Raw genomic sequence first — 11,016 nt, forward strand, 5'->3', positions numbered from 1 at the left:
AGTGTGTATATATCGGATTTATTCTGAAACGTTACCGGAAACTGTAGTCTGGACAACTATATCCGCTCGTTTAAGTGGTATAGTGACCTTCTGGTGGTGCCCAGGTTTGTTACACCTTGTGATAGCTTAATACAATTGCAGAGTGTATACTTATAGGACTAAGTTCAAGTTGTAGAAGAGAAACCTGTGGGTGAGAGAGTGAGTGAGTGGGTTTGTTTTACGCCGCACTCAGCAATATTCTAGCTATATGTCGGCGGTCTGTAAATAATCGACTCTGGGCCAGATAGTCCAGTGATCAACAGCGTGAGCATCGATCTACGCAAACTGAGATACCGTGACATGTGTCAACCAAGTCAGCGCGTCTGACCACCCGATCCCGTTAGTTGCTCTTACGACGGTGTCCACCCGAAAAATTACATTTGGTAACAACCAATTGCCGCCAAAATCACATTTCAAGTACAGATCTCGGTGCGAATTGCTACAAACGTTTTTACTTAACATATGACAATATTAATCTATGTATGTTTATTTTGTTCCTTAATCTGGAATTCTCTGCTTTTATTGTACATTGTATTATCTTATTTGCTATGTATAGAATATGTTCTGATATAAAAGATATATGCCGATGGGTCACTCTGTGGGAAAGTGCATTTTCAACTTTTACTCTAAGTAAATTCTGTTTTTATTTATTTATTTTTTTATGTCTTAATGAAAACTACTTTGGTTTGTACGATTAGTATACTGGACAAGAAAAAGGGTTTAGATGTCACATATGCGATTGTTTTCTCTCTCTCTCTCTCTCTCTCTCTCTCTCTCTCTCTCTTTAGTGAAATAATCGAAGATTGGTCGCAGTGACCAAACAACCAAGCAATCGATCATATTTTCTCATAATCGAACACAAACGATATGGAACTCCTGTTGTATTTGAAACACTTGACGATGGGACATGAAAACGTGTTTCATTGTTAGAAAACTCACATCACTAACTGAAAAGTCATGAGTGAATATTGCCTGAAGACCCCAGGAGGTTTATGTTGCTGATATATTAGACATCACGTTAAAGTGGAAAGTCGCATCTTGTTATACTTACCTGCAATGACTCGTGTAGTGCTAGTAGTAGTAACATAAAGAGTAATAGGTAATAGTGTGTGTGTGTGTGTGTGTGTGTGTGTGTGTTTGGTGTGTGTGTGTTTGGTGTGTGTGTTTGGTGTGTGTGTTTGGTGTGTGTGTGTGTGTTTGGTGTGTGTGTGTTTGGTGTGTGTGTGTTTGGTGTGTGTGTGTTTTGGGGGGGTGTTTCTGGGTGTGTCTGGTGGGTGGGTGTGGGTGTGGGTATTAATAGTAGGTATATCAGTAGCAGCAGCGGCAGTAGTAGTAGCAGCAGCAGCGGCAATAGTAGCAACAGCAGCACCGGCAGTAGTAGTAGCAGCAGCAGCGGCAGTAGTAGTAGCAGCACCGGCAATAGTAGTAGTAGTAGCAGCGGAGGTAGTAGTAGCAGCAGCAGCGGCAGTAGTAGTAGTAGTAGTAGTAGTAATAGCAGCAGAAGTAGTAGTAGCAGCAGCAGTAGTAGCAGCAGCAGTAGTAGCAGCGGCAGTAGTAGTAGCAGCAGTAGTAGTAGCAGCAGTAGTAGTAGCAGCGGCAGTAGTAGTAGCAGCGGCAGTAGTAGCAGCGGCAGTAGTAGTAGCAGCAGTAGTAGTAGCAGCAGTAGTAGTAGCAGCGGCAGTAGTAGTAGCAGTAGCAGTAGCAGTAGCAGCAGTAGTAGTAGCAGCAGTAGTAGTAGCAGCGGCAGTAGTAGTAGCAGCGGCAGTAGTAGTAGCAGCGGCAGTAGTAGTAGCAGCAGTAGTAGTAGCAGCAGTAGTAGTAGTAGCAGCAGCAGCAGCGGAAGTAGTAGTAGTAGCAGCGGCAGTAGTAGCAGCAGCAGTAGTAGCAGCGGCAGTAGTAGTAGCAGCAGTAGTAGTAGCAGCGGTAGTAGTAGTAGCAGCGGCAGTAGTAGTAGCAGCAGTAGTAGTAGCAGCAGTAGTAGCAGCAGCGGCAGTAGTAGTAGCAGCAGTAGTAGCAGCAGCAGTAGTAGTAGCAGCAGTAGTAGTAGCAGCAGTAGTAGTAGCAGCGGCAGTAGTAGTAGCAGCAGTAGTAGTAGCAGCAGTAGTAGTAGTAGCAGCAGCAGCAGCGGAAGTAGTAGTAGTAGCAGCGGCAGTAGTAGTAGCAGCGGCAGTAGTAGTAGCAGCGGCAGTAGTAGTAGCAGCAGTAGTAGTAGCAGCAGTAGTAGTAGCAGCGGCAGTAGTAGTAGCAGCAGCAGTAGTAGTAGCAGCAGCAGCAGCGGAAGTAGTAGTAGTAGCAGCGGCAGTAGTAGCAGCAGCAGTAGTAGTAGCAGCAGTAGTAGTAGCAGCAGTAGTAGTAGCAGCAGTAGTAGTAGCAGCGGCAGTAGTAGTAGCAGCGGCAGTAGTAGTAGCAGCAGTAGTAGTAGCAGCAGTAGTAGCAGCAGCGGCAGTAGTAGCAGCAGCAGTAGTAGTAGCAGCAGTAGTAGTAGCAGCAGTAGTAGTAGCAGCAGTAGTAGTAGCAGCGGCAGTAGTAGTAGCAGCAGCAGTAGTAGCAGCAGTAGTAGTAGCAGCAGTAGTAGTAGTAGCAGCAGTAGTAGCAGCAGCAGTAGTAGTAGCAGCAGTAGTAGCAGCAGCAGTAGTAGTAGCAGCAGTAGTAGCAGCAGCGGCAGTAGTAGTAGCAGCAGTAGTAGCAGCAGCAGTAGTAGTAGCAGCAGTAGTAGTAGCAGCAGTAGTAGTAGTAGCAGCAGTAGTAGCAGCAGCAGTAGTAGTAGCAGCAGTAGTAGCAGCAGCGGCAGTAGTAGTAGCAGCAGTAGTAGCAGCAGCAGTAGTAGTAGCAGCGGCAGTAGTAGTAGCAGCAGCAGTAGTAGTAGCAGCAGTAGTAGTAGCAGCAGTAGTAGTAGCAGCGGCAGTAGTAGTAGCAGCGGCAGTAGTAGTAGTAGTAGTAGTAGTAGTAGTAGTAGCAGCAGCAGTAGTAGCAGCGGCAGTAGTAGTAGCAGCAGTAGTAGTAGCAGCGGCAGTAGTAGTAGCAGCAGTAGTAGTAGCAGCAGTAGTAGTAGCAGCAGTAGTAGTAGCAGCGGCAGTAGTAGTAGCAGCAGTAGTAGTAGCAGCAGTAGTAGTAGCAGCAGCACCGGCAGTAATAGTAGCAGCAGCAGCAGCAGTAGTAGTGCTAGTAGTAACAACATCCAAATAGTTATAGGCTATAGTGGGGGATGGGGTAGTAGTAGTAGTAGTAGTAGTAGTAGTAGTAGTAGTAGTAGTAGTAGTAGTAGTAGTAGTAGTAGTAGTAGTAGTAGTAGTAGTAGTAGTAGTAGTAGTAGTAGTAGTAGTTGTTGTTGTTGTTGTTGTTGTTGTTGTTGTTGTTGTTGTTGTTGTTGTTGTTGTAGCAGCAATAAATTATTGTTGTGGTTTAGTTACACTACGTATAGATGTAGTAGCGAGGGGAGGGGGTAGGGGACAGTAGTAATAGGTTATAGCCACAGTATATACAGTATATATATATAGCAACAGAGTACATATGTCAGTTGTTTGAGGGCTGCATTGTTTCACAATGTTGCACGTCTAAAGAGGCCAAAGTTTTATTTAGCAGACATATTACAAACATCTGCACATGTCACACCACACAATGTGAGATGACACCTTGACCCCTGAACCGGCGCGCCGATGAACATGTGTGATATCCTGTAGACGGTGTACGAGAGCCCTTGTGGTTATACTGGAATCATGTGACAATGGACCCCCACTATATCAGTGTTTATCACATGGTGCAGAGTCTGGTGATTTGATTGCTCTTCGTACAATGTGACCCAGTGGAGAGTGAGACGTGATGAGGCTTAATGAAACCTTTGTAGACCACTGGTCATTGTTCATGAGCCATTATTCATTGATACAGAGACTAATAACCTTGGTCATTTCAGTGTAGGTAGTAACACCGGTAAACTAAAAGTTTATAAATATCTCAAAAGTCTACAGTAATAAATATCTTAGTTTCTTCTTGATGCTTTAAACATGTCTTTCTTAATTTTGTTACACTTTGTTTCTTACGTCACCTATGCTAGTGTTAGATATAAATTGCATTTTACAAAACTCTGATGACGAATGGGAAGATATACTCACACACACACGTACACATATGCACACACGTACACATACACACACACTCTTTCTCTCTCTCTCACTCTCTCTCTCTCTCTCTCTCTCTCACACACACACACACACACACACACACACACACACATACATACATACATACATACATACATACATACATACATACATACATACATACATACATACATACATACATACATACATACATACATACATACATACATACATTCTTGGGTTTATTGACTGCCTTAACTGTTACAAGATAGCATCGACCTATCTCATGTATAATGGTCGCAGTTGTTTGAAGTATTTCCGCCTTGACAAGCTTGAATATTCACAGGGAAGATATCGGATGAGTCAGTTCCGTGATTAAGTGCCCTGTGTGGAGGTCACAACAAACGGGCTGTGGAGAGGTCGTGTAACGTGAGTCACTTTGTTCGGCAGCTCTGTCCTGAAAGTTTCAGTCCGGTTAAGATCCGGGTTAGGACTGGTCCTCAGCAACCCATGCTTGTGTGTAAGAGGATCGGATGGTCGATGCTCATGATGTTGATCACTGGATTGTCTGGTCCAGACTCGATTGTTTACAGACTGCCGCTATATAGCTGAATATTAGCAAACAGAAAAGTCACTTTTATTAGCATCCTCGATAATCTCCAAGCATGACCAACCGGTCTGGTTGCTATAGCGACAGGCATAGGTTGTAGACTAAAACTTGGTCTCTTAATATATATAAATTGTTCGTAATTATAACAAACAAACCCATTTCAATTGAAAAAGGAATATCATGTCGATATCATGATTCAACTAGAGGAAATCTAGACTTACTTCATGCAGGGCAAAATGTGGCTGTGGAACTGTGAGACGGGCTACAAAGGTTGCCGAGCTCTAGATTTATAACAAACGACTAAGTAGTAGTCTTGTTGGTTGTGAACAGTTGTGAGGCAGGCAGTTTGTTGGGACCTGTTGAATTCACGTCGACGTTGATTTTTAATTTTGTACGGTAGGCCCATGCTAACTGCGAAATGAACAGGCTCATTTATTCATCAATTAATTACCAATATAATTTCTTGTGGATATGTTTATGAAAATTCATATCATTACCTATTTGTCAGCTGTATACTCAACAGAGATCTACCATGATGGCTAATTATATATAATTTATGCAGAGTTACCATTGTAACTATAAACTCTAAGTTACTGCTACGTGGCAATGCAGATCTGACTGATCATGCAGGTCAAAACATATTTAAAATTCTTCAAACATATATTTGACAATCAAAAAGATTTTCTTAATTATTACAATTGCCTCAATCGTTCTCATCTTACATTCTTGTTTATCCATCTTGTAGAATGAATGTAAATAATATGACGTAAATACTACGGGGAAGGTGTTCTAAGTTGTAAAACCTGTACCCAAACCTTTTCTCATGAATAAAATATGTTTAAAACAAACAATTAAATTACCAAAAATGTCACTGGGGGAAACGTGGTGCATATACATACATTGCAAGACAATTACTGTTGTCAGGATAATAGTTCGTTTTCATGCCCCGCAGCCGCTAAGTTGCAGGGGATATAGAAACGAGTTCCGTCCGTCATACTTTGTCCGAACCGTATCTCCTAAACTATTCGTGATAGCTTAATCGAACTTGGTACGCATGTCAATCATAAGCCTTAGATGTACCGTTTGGGCGTTAGAGAACAGGTAAGTAAAACAACAACAAAAAATTAAAAAATATATTAAAATCACAGTTTTGTCTCTTGTCTTTATAGTTTTGTCAACACTAGGTCGTATATATCGTTTTATACTGATGACCTTGCGTCATCAACATTGTCGAATATGGTAACGTATAGGGTTATGAACAAAGCATTTCTAACATTTAAAACACTAACATCGAAATAAATAACTAGAAAACAATGCGTTCCTTGCAATGCTTTTTCTCCGTCAGGACTTTGAAAAGTATCCTTTGTGAATTAATTCTTCGTCTTTCCAACTTTGATCTTGACAACATTGCAACAGGAACTCTATATGTTTGGTGTGCCTTATTCTATCTTTTTAAAAAAAAAAAAAAAAAAAAAATACAGCCAGCATGATTTACCCTTTTACTTTTTCCGTAGGCACACCGATTTTCACCTCGTGCCTTATGGCCCTGGAATATAATAACACAGTATAATGTTTGTTTAGTTCTGCCTGACTGATAGAATCTCGTTTGATCTAACAAACCCAAATTCCATAAAAGCCAGATACGTTACTATAGAAACCAGATACGTTACAATTCTTTTCTCATTACTGTTTTACTAAAAAATGTCAAAGTATTTTCAAAACATACTTATTCTTTATTGATAGTGAAATTATTTCGGATCATTAAAATGTTTATATTAAAGTTGAAATTTCAGTTTTACTTGACACGTTAATGTGAAAAACCAAACGCGGTACCTTCGTATTTGTAATAACCGGGGGCGGCGGGGTAGTCTAATGGTTAAAGCGTTCGCTCGTCACGCCGAAGACCCAGGTTCGATTCCCCACGTGGGTACAATGTGTGAGGCCCATTTTCTTGTGTCCCCTGCCGTGATATCGCTGGAATATTGCTAAAAGCGGCGTAAAACAAAACTCACTCACTCACTGACTGTAATAACCATGACACGTACTTATGTCAGTGTGAATGAAATATCCAATGTGTCGTATTACACTATGGTATTCATCATTTTGATATGAAACCTTATACTTTTTACATGGTTCTAAGTCAAACAAATACCTCACAATACTTACCAGACACGGCACCAGTGAAAGCAGATACCGTTTACATTCCTTCAACCGACTGCCATATAAACATCGATTGTCTATAAACAAAATACATCCAAGTACATTCAAAAGTAATACTAAAGGTTTACAAAGGTGTCGTGCTGATAAAATTTAACGATTTATTTAAAAAAAAGAAAAGATTTTAGTTGATACATGCCAAACGATGACAAGACGTGTTCCCCTGCTCTCACGACACCCGGAAGTGAACTAGCAGATGATGTTATTACCCAATCAAAAATGCTCCTGAAGTTAGGCAGGCATAGTAGTCACTTTTTAAAACATGTTAACTTATCTGGTTATAACGCATCTGGTTAACTTTATTTATAATTCATTTCATTGCACTTCTTCAGCGCAGTCACGTGAACTTTGGGCTCTTAACTGAACGTAGGTCTAAGGGGAGTATTTCATATTGTCTTCTCACCTGGAACAGTCAGTTAAGGGGACTTACAATCGATTATTGGTCGAATCTGGTCAAAACCAAAGTGACAAACGATGTACCAAACGATGTTAGCATGAGTGTTATTTTCGTAATAAAGTGAAGTACGTGTGTCTTTGCGGACATGCAGCTGTTGTTTCGACCTACCAAGAGCTTCAGAATTAACTGTCCTATTTGCTGTTGCAAGGTGTTGCTTTGACCTACCGAGAGCTTCAGAATTAACTGTCCTATTTGCTGTTGAGAGGAATGTTATGACCACTTTGCGGGCATGTAGCTGTTGCTTTGCCCTACCAAGAATTAACTGTCCTATTTGTGTGAAATATTGTGTCGCATTAGAGCATTTCAGACAATTCTAAATACACAAACTGACCAACAAAAGGTGTACTGACTGAAGTACACACTGCTGCAGGCAAAAGAAAGAACACGTAACAAAGTAGGATCAGCCTACAGTTCTTGTACGCTCACTACGAATGATCGTGATATGATTTTACCTATATCCACCTTTGCTGTAGCCCCAGTGTAAAAAAGAGTTGAAAGATCGTTTAAATATTCATATAAAGACATCAGATAGTGTTAATGTGCAAGTTTAGAGGCGTGTGGAGCTTATAAGAACCAACGAATGCGTTCGTAAATGACCAGATGAATGGTGACCACATGAATACGTGCAAACACAGTACAGTAAAACTTGGACAAAGTACTTTGGCTATGAGTCCCAGTCTACCCACATGTGAATGGGTACCTAGTAAGGATGGGAATACCACATCAACTCGGCGCGCCTAGTAGCTGCAAGAGTTGTATGATCTCTAGGAAGTTAAGATTGATAATACGATATGCTGTTAGAGTTTGACATCAAATGGTCGAGGGAAAATAAAAGCGCCTTTTAGTAGCAGAGCTCGATAAGTAGTTTCTGAAATGATAACACGACATGGATTTTCTCCTACATGTTTCAATATGGAGAAGATAAAATATTGAAACATGTAGGAGCAGATCCGCGTCGTGTTATCATTTCAGAAACTACTTGTTATATGTGTACTACTGTACGCTCGGTATTCTCATCACTTTCTTAATATACTAATATACAAAACCCCTCTCTTCCTCGTAGTTTAATGTAAATCACTGTTATCAGAAGGGAATGGTCGTCAAAGCAGAAGGATCCTGGAGCAGAAGGCTCCTGGAGCAGAAGGATCCTGAGGGAAAATTAGCATTTTGTAGTTGGTCATGTTAGCTAGTGCAATCAGGCTCTATTATGGCTAGAACGAATCACTTTGACAGTTGAAACCATGCCGGCTTGTACACTTGTGAAGGTGCAGCATAAAGTTCTTCTTCAGGAAACTAAGCTTGTCCACTTTAGTGTGCTATAACAGACATGGATAGGTCGCTCTCGGAAGATGAGCAGTTGTTAATATATTGCTATCCTCCCATACAGGTCCACCTTCTAAATGCCTCACAAGGAAGTTGAATACAAATGCATGTCACGGTGATGAAGGGGATTCCCGTTTGTTTGCTTGCTTGCTTGCTTGCTTGCTTGTTTGCTTGTTTGTTTGTTTAGCGCTACGGTGACCAAGTGAACGAAGTCAACGAGCCTCACCACCGGGTCCTGATAGTCGGCTTTTACAGGTGCCACATGGGTCCTCTGGATATAGTTCCCATTTTTATTCAGTTTAAATGCAATAAAAGGAACTATTTCAATGAGAATAACATATTTTTATCAGGTGAAGAAAATGAAAGATGGTGGTGATATTGAACTGTAAATATTAAGCCTACTCTGCGAAACTGCAAGATTACTAACAGGAAAATGTGTCCGGTGTGAGATTCCATTTCCTGAATGTCAGGACGATACAGGGTTGTTACAAACTAGTACAAACATCCTTACATATGTGATGGTCAAATGTAGTGAAGTCATTAAACTTTCATACAAAATTAAATCATCCTCGATCATCCTGTCACATACACGATCTCTGTTTCACACGACATACGTGTAATAGCCAACATTTTAAAACTGATTGGGGGTGGGGGTGGGGGTGGGGAGATATCCCTTTTGCTCGTCACGCCGAACACAAAGTTCGATTCTCTACACATGGGTACCAATATGTGAAATCCATTTCTGGTGTCCCCCGCCTTGATAATGCATGGTTATAGATACAACCATATACTCACTCACACATTATTTAAAGTGTTATATAGCTCTAGGTTCGTCAAATATCCTTTGGCGTTGTATGGCGACGTAATCTGGGGATTCAGTTTACGAGCAAATAAAACCAACCACCATTCACCTGATTTTATGATATTGTAGCATGCATTGGTTTGCCTGACCCAGGCTCGATCTAAATGGTTAGTGCAGTGTGACAAACAGTCACCCCTGCTTATTTTACCCATCCATATTTATTCATCAACTCAGCCACCATGTATATAAAAAAATATTGCTTGAATGTTGTACGCAGGTCTGCACATGTGTGGAACACTTCACATGTAACCACACCCGTCTGTTGTTGTCTGAGCTTGTCATGCTTTGGTCTATGCAAAATCCAATACCACTATCCGGAGGATTGTTTATTAATGCAAAGGGTCACGTGAGACAACTCATGAGCGTCACATGATGGTTTAGATCATGAGCCCCAAACAGTTATTTGTAGTGAAACTATAACCGGAAGTGTGAAATATGCTACATAGCATACAACTCGTATCAGTCATCACCAGTTTTTAATTGTAATTTAAATTTTACTTCTGAATCCACACACACACACACACACACACACACACACACACACACACACACACACACACACACACACACACACACACACACACAACAACAACAACAACAACAACAAAACCCAAAAAAACAACAACAAAACATAAAAACAAAACAAAAACAAACATACAAACAAAAAACTGCCAGGGGACTGCTGCTCAGTCAGAGGATAAGCAGTAGTCTAATGGGATGCAGGTGTATTTTTTTAACAAGCAACCCAAGAATTATTACACATATTTCTTCAGAATATAGTTAATTCAGTCCTCTTTAAATAAGCCATTATGTAAAAGTCATTGTGGATTTAACCTCCTGGTCAGTTTGAAGACGATCTTATTGCCATAATGGTAATCGATAGTGACAGATCCAGTTTTGTTAGTAGAACACGAATGTTTGTATTTATAATAGTCTTGATAACTAGTCAGGTCTTATCGTATCTAATCTCGTTGGTAATAATATGAATGAATGACATGCCTACAGGATTAAAACTGGAAATATATACATGTGTATGTTACAATCAGATTGTGAAATCAGTCATTTCAGCCATTTGAAATGAATAAGAGGGTCGGCCATGTCGTATCATCTTGTGTAACAACAATATAGGACCAAGATCTTTTTTATGTTTTTTTCCTTCTTTGAAACACAATATTTCGAGATCGTTCAACAATCAATATACAATCAATCAATATACAATAACAATCAATATGTACTGCAGTCATTTCATGAAATGTCACTTAATAATAAGTTCATCTACAAAAGTGGATTCAACATCACTTATTGCCACCAACAGTTAACTGTTGTGGCAGTGACTTTTGCACTTCAGCTTGGCTTTGAAGCATTTGCACCTGTTTGTTTGACACTAAATCCCACACACACGTGTGTCACA

This window comes from Haliotis asinina, chromosome 14, assembly GCF_037392515.1.
Source record: "Haliotis asinina isolate JCU_RB_2024 chromosome 14, JCU_Hal_asi_v2, whole genome shotgun sequence".
Classification (NCBI taxonomy): domain Eukaryota; kingdom Metazoa; phylum Mollusca; class Gastropoda; order Lepetellida; family Haliotidae; genus Haliotis; species Haliotis asinina.